The sequence below is a fragment of the Schistocerca cancellata genome, chromosome 7 (assembly GCF_023864275.1).
Source record: "Schistocerca cancellata isolate TAMUIC-IGC-003103 chromosome 7, iqSchCanc2.1, whole genome shotgun sequence".
NCBI lineage: Eukaryota > Metazoa > Arthropoda > Insecta > Orthoptera > Acrididae > Schistocerca > Schistocerca cancellata.
Genome location: NC_064632.1, coordinates 414,280,739 through 414,287,787, shown reverse-complemented (window position 1 = coordinate 414,287,787; position 7,049 = coordinate 414,280,739).

Below are 7,049 nucleotides of genomic sequence, written 5' to 3'. Positions count from 1 at the left end.
GCCGTTTCAGTTACGCGACCGATCGGATCTTATTTACTGAATATCCCTCGTTCAGTTTTGAGACGGAGACGTTAACATGTACGTAATCTGTAACATGAACGTAATATGTAATAATGGTTTTACATTTAAAGAGAACGTAACCAGTATCAATTCATTGCCAGCTACCGGAAGTACATGGAGTAAGTCTAATGTCATTAAAACAGATGTAGATTTGTGCGCCAGGAATTTGAAAAAGACAAAGCAGATCTGCGAGAAAGACAAAGGTCGTGGAAGAAAAGTGCGTCCGCATCAGACGTCAACGTGTGCCGCGACAAAGCACTAATTCAAGCTGATCGCCGCATTCGCGCGCAGCCCACTGGCCAGCAGTTAATGCGGCACCGGGCGCAGGGTGTTGTGTATCAGGGGACAAAACGTGTGTGTGCATCGTATGACATCTGGGAGAACGAAAACATCGATGAGATAGAGACATCTCTCGTCTCTTTCAGCCTCCCGAACCGCCCGTCCTGCCCGCACGAAAATCAAAATAACGATATCCGGCGAAGAAAGTTATGACCACAGACTTTTGCGACACGAAGAATGTGCTGCTGATTGATTTATTCATCCTTGCCACTTATTGTGCCACGCTGAAACGGTTGTAGAAGACAGTGCGGAGGGAAGGACGGGCAGTGCTTTCGAAAGGTCGAGTTGTTGCACGACAATGCTCGACTGTATAAGCCATTTCGGTTCATATAGCCGAGAGTGCCAACTAACTGTACTGGAACACCCTCCATGAACTCTTCGCTGCCTTGGGGCCAGCACATTCGGTTGCTGAGTTGGAGGATTGGACTCCAAGGTATAAAGAGAAATTTTCTGAGACTTCATTCATAATACTTTATTATAAAAGCATTACAAAATAAACAGTGAATGATAAAAAGCAAGAATGTACGTAAGCTTGTCACTGCAACCAATAAAGGGCATTTATTAACTGACCACAAGTGAAAAAAAATGTTTAAGGCAGCAGTGAAAACTAATCAAGAAAAATTTTAAATTAATCGATTACCCAGAGCAAGCGCTATTAAGATAAATGAAAATTGCCACCATGAGTAGTTATACAACGTTCTTAGGTTTGCAATTACATTTAGGAAGCCAAATAAGAGCCAACTACACAAAAGTTCGAAATTACTGTCCCACATAGTCAAAAACATCTGATCTAATCTCTGAGACAGCTGTAAAAATTAAAGAATTTAATAGCTACGCAAATTAAATCCATCAGAGCAGCCATATAGGCCTATATTAGCAATTCGATATTTAATGAATTTAAAAAACAATTAATTAGAAAACAAATGCATGATAACAAGAACTTAGATGAGCTCAACGACACGGAATTACCAAGTAATCCAGTGATAATTAATGAAAGGAGAGAGTAGAAAGATTAATTGATTAAAGCTTCCCTCATACATTTAGTTAATACAATTATTACACAATTCTGGCTTAGTAAGTTAGGGGTACGAATCCATTATGCAAGAATATACGTTGTTATTACTAGGGTTACAACTTATTCTGTTCGGGTATAAATTCCTCACAGGCATCGGTCCAATCACAGACCACCGGAACATACAGGATACCCGGAGGCCTGTGCAAGAAAAAAACAATAGAATTTGCTCACAGTTTCCTTTGTCACCATCCAGCAACAGACTAGCCAAGGTGCGCTTAATTGGACCGCTACGGTCGCAGGTTCGAATCCTGCTTCGGGAATGGATGTGTGTGATGTCCTTAGGTTAGTTAAGTTTAAGTAGTTCTAAGTTCTATTGGATTGATGACCTCAGAAGTTAAGTCCCATAGCGCTCAGAGCCATTTTTTTTTTTTTTTTTTTTTTGCGCTTAATTCTCGAAGCCGTTCCGTCCACCAGCTGTAGTAATTGCACCATCAGCCTTTGGCCCCAACAAGACATATCGACGGCCCACTTCCGTCCTCTCGCCTCAGAACTGCTACAATGTCCAAGTCACCACCGAGCTTTCGCGTCCTGTATTTCAAGCCCAAATATGCGCACCAAACCCACCGTCGAAGATCCTCCCGGCAGGCCGCTATGATCGATAGCAGCTGTAATCGACCTATTCCATACAGCCTGTACCCCACATCAAGCGCTTTTCATCTCGATTGATGATAAGATCTGAGTTGCTAAGTCAAGCGATTTTCCTCTTCACACTTCTAGAGTTCGTGAGTTTCGGTCCTACTTTTGACATCATCTTGAGGATTCCTCTGTTGTACCCCAGAGGCTAAACACGGTAGAAAAACTGCCTAGCATGTCTTATAAAAATTATTTTTGCCGAACTTTTAAGGAGAAGTGGAGTTAATGAGTAACAATCTTCAGGCTGCTATTAGTGGGCCTTCGTCACTGGGTAAAATGCTAAGGTGTTGTCGAGGTGGCTTCTTACACTACCCAGATACGATATTATTGCAATTGGCTTGCCATGGATGTTGGCGGAAACACATATTAACACTGCCCAGCTAGGATATTATTGCGCTTGGCTTGCCCTGGATGTTAGCGGAAACACATGTTAACATTGCAGTAAACACGTACGGTCGTGGCTAAGAAAAACACAGTGCAATGTGAATGATTTCAACACAGCTGCGCATATATTATGAAGTGATTCAGTGTGTCGTCATCAAATATCACCATAAAAACTCAGGATAAGGCGCAATAATATGATGGTCGACTGCTATGTTTCTCACGCATTGTAGCTGTATGCTTACATTTTTGATGGTGTGTAGCCATGAATCCAGATGCCTGTAGCTGTCGTGGCTATTTATCAGGTTTGATTCCATGGGAATAACTGTGCCGTACGGCTATGACGTAATACGGGACAGAAAGAAGGTCTGCATTGCGCGTAATATCATCTGTATTTTATTGCAGACCTAGATTTCGACTAAAGGCATAGCTATGATCGGTTCGCTTGAGTCAATTGATGCCTGTACATACTAAAGTAATATTGTAATGTGCGTCGTTATAACTGCGCTGAGTCTACGTGACTACCTGTAACGCACTGGTGATAGCTACGCTGTTAGCCGAAATTTAGATCTGCAATAAAATACACATGATATTACGACTTATGCTTCCTTTCTGCCCTGCATCTCTGTTTATAATGCACTCATTCTTCGAGAATACAACTGCGTCCCGGACTTACTTTCTTTTCATCTCTATCGACCCTTAAAGAAGCACCTGTTTGGTCGCAGCGTAAGAAGCGATGTCGAGACTGCTCTCAAGTGGTTCAAACCAATACCCTTTTATACCGGTTTCAACAGATAGGTGTAAAAAACTTAGATCTTCGAGAACAACATCGCGATATGTAACACTAAGCCTCTAACTTACGAAATGAAGGTGAAACGAGTCTCCAACTCTTCCCGTTTGGTTTCAGTGGATGTTAAGAATTTATACTATAATTTTTTGGTTACAGAAACAATAGAGATAATTAGAAGGAATTTCACTAAAATTAAAAGTCAAGAGACCATGGAATTCATACACCTTTTACAGCTGATTACACGTTTTAACTACTTCACTTTCAATTTCAAGCTTTATATTCGAAACTGGATATGATCATATCAGATATGATGGACCCCACAGCTTCGAATATAAAGCTTGTAATTGAACGTGAAGTAGTTAAAACTAGTAATCAGCTGTAAAAGGTGTATGAATTCCATGACCTCTTGGCACTTTTATTAGTGACCTGCAAAATAGAGCCAACGTGGGTGAAATTCTTTATTATTAACGTTACGTAGACGATACATTGTTGCCTTTTGACTGTTTCGAGGAAGATGTAGGAGAAATAGTAAAAAAGTTGAAGACTTCCACAGAAAAACTGAGTTAACAGTTGATTACAAAATGATAATTCCTTGATTTGAACATTAAAAGGCAGGGTAATAAGCACGCGTACACGGCCTACAGGAGACTGACAACTAGTGATTCTGTAATTCCCAATGATTCACCCTCTCTATGGGCTTATAAAAAGCCTGCTTTTCATAGCTTACAAAACAGGGCAGTCCATGTACCAATGAGCCGGATGAATGAATAGATGAAACTAAAAATTATTAAGAATACGGTAGTTACAACTGGATACAAAGTAGATACTAGTAATAAATTACTGCGCAAAACTAATAAGACTAGAAAGAGTAAACTTAAAGAAGAAAAAAATGTGGTCGTTATGCCGTACTATGCAACAGTCTAGCAAAACATGACGAAGATTTTTAAACCTCACTGTGTCAAAATATTCGAGACAAATGATCTTCTTAGATATATCCTAGCCCCTGACGTCGGTAAAAAAGATGAACTAGTTAGAAAAATAGGAAGTTTATAAAATGCATTGTGTCTCCTGCAATGCAAAATCTATTGGACATATGGGAAGAACATTTGCGGTCAGATACAAGGAACATAAAGATGCATTCATACAGAATAACTACAAACAAATCAACTGTCGCGAATTATTTGTACGAGAGAGGTCATCCCTTTACAGTAATAGAAGACAGAACTCCTGCAGATGGAGAAGAAAGTACTTGATGGAAGAACTGGAGATCCACGTTTATAAAAATAACCGTAACAACATTCATAGCGCACAAGTCCAAAAACAAGAAAACGAGATTTGTTATTGGCATTTTAGAATTACTTTAAAACTGGTGCACAGTCACAAATTTGCAATGCCTCTTTAACTAAGTAGCTGGAGGCTGACGACCGTAGACCACAACCATCCAGCCTCTTTGGAAATGAGGAGAAGTATCAGCCAATAGAACAGTATTATTACTGAGCCTTGCACAGTAATACCGCGGGTTTGTCAGTTCACAACCATCCCTGGACACCAGGAGAAACGCCAGCGGCCTGATGCGAAGTGCGCTGTGAGACGGGACGACAGCTGACAGAAGTCGACGATTTGAATGTAAGACGATAAGACAAGTACTCACAGCCCAATGTGTTTTTCTTATATTTTACTGTATGAACCCCGCAAATGTCCAGGTAGCCTTTTTATTGTTTTAAACTAATGAGCTAAGTTTGACAACCTGATGGGAGCATTTCTCTCGAAAGTTATTGATTCGTGTATAAGACAGATTATGGTTAATGCTACCACTTACTACTGTTAAGATATAACGACCCATAATAGCATCCTTAAAAGTGTCAATGTTAAATTAAAACATTTGTTATTGCACAGGAACATTTTCCTGTAAAATAAATAGATAGTAAACATTAATGAAAGATGTGCATGACTAATCAAAGAAAGTAAAAAAAGCAAAGGAAAAATATAAGCAAAATGTACATATAAGCAACATATAAATCTTAGCCAATATTATTTTCGTACGGTCACTGAGATCCTGTTTAGCAGTGCCCTCCACTAAACACTGTAATTCACACAACAATAGCCCGTCGTCTACACCCCGACGGACAGCCGCGTCCGGCATCTTCCGATACTTTATAAGGGATCGTCTGCAAAAGTCTACTGTATTTCGAGATCTTACTCTGTGTGGTGCGTTTCCTTGAGCATCTGGTATGAGCAAATCTCTCCTCCTTGTACAGATATCACGTGTTTTCTCTTGGCTCTCGTTGCGAGGTTGCAGAAATAACCATTGGTGTCCTATCTTTCATATGCAATTATGACAATAGTTTAATCATTCATCTTACCATACCTGGTGATGGAAGCTAGCCTTCTGAAAAGCGAACTGGTGAATAAATTAATTCACAGTTCTAGAGATTGATTTTTTCGCCACTGCTTATTCCTGAGGTATCGCGGTCGTAACCATTCCAGTGTTTCAAGAAGCTTAAGCTTATGAATATATGAAGGTGTAAGGTGTAACATATATTCATTTACTGTATGCCATACATTAAGAATTTCTGAATCGGAAGAATACTATACCTATTCAAAGATTATTAAACCGCTAAGTATTAACAGTGCAACCCAACTCTGCAGCACAATGTAAGACAAGTGACAATAGCTGTAGGCGAACATTAAGCCTTTTATACAGGGTTGTCAGAAAGAGTGTTAAAAGCTGATAAGGGTTTTTCAGGGTATACTATACTCAGAAGTAAGTGTCCGAAAAAAAAATTCGATACATTTCGCCTTTTCCGAGTTAACTGGCATTGATATTAGCCGTATACTGTAACCTGTGTGAGGGTCTCCTGTCTCCTGCTTCATTATAAAGTAGCTTACAATTCGTGGTGTTCTCTGATGTTTGCTTCTTCCGGAGCTGTTTCATTCTGACGATATATCGATAATATGTGGATGAGCACGAGTTTCTTGTAAAACAGTATCGGATAAGTGATTTCTTCAAGAGATGTCAGCGACTTTTGCACAAAATAATTTTGGATGTTTGGTTGCATCATTGTAAATTACTAAAACTACTAAATTACCGACGTTTCGACCGACTTGCTGCGGTCCTCTTCAGGGTGGTTCACTGCTGAATACTGGTGAATGTCTTTCGTTATATGCCATGATCATTTTCGGGTATCTGGTGGCTACCGAATCAAATATCTGAGATATCATCAACATTTTGAAGAGGTTGTTATGGAGGGGTAGTAAGCTGCCTGCTACCAATCATCTACTAAGGTTGCCTTCCAATCCGCCACGAGGATAGCACAGGCAATAGCGTACCGTACAACTACCTTTCCATAACAACCTCTTCAAATTGTCCAATGATTTCTCAGATATTTGATGTCGGTAGCCACCAGTTGTGTGCGACAAGACGTCGCCACCACTCGGCTGATAACCCGAGAAGAATTCATCAACTGAAATATTGATAGCAAACCTAAAACAATAAAAAAAAAACAAGAAAATTCATAAATTTTGTCACATGTAAACTGCGTATTTCTGCTTTTGTCGCTTTCAAGATGAACAATTATTAAGAAAGTGGAACAAAAAAGTCTAGAATTTCATTGAATGGACGATACCTAGGTGCAAACGTGTGTAAAAAAATGCGTGATTGTGCATACACATATAAAGGGTGTCTTGTATCGTTATGCAGCGTTCAACTCTTTGAAGCAGAGGGAATCTTCACTGTGCAGCGGACTATGCGTTGATATGAACTTCCTGGAA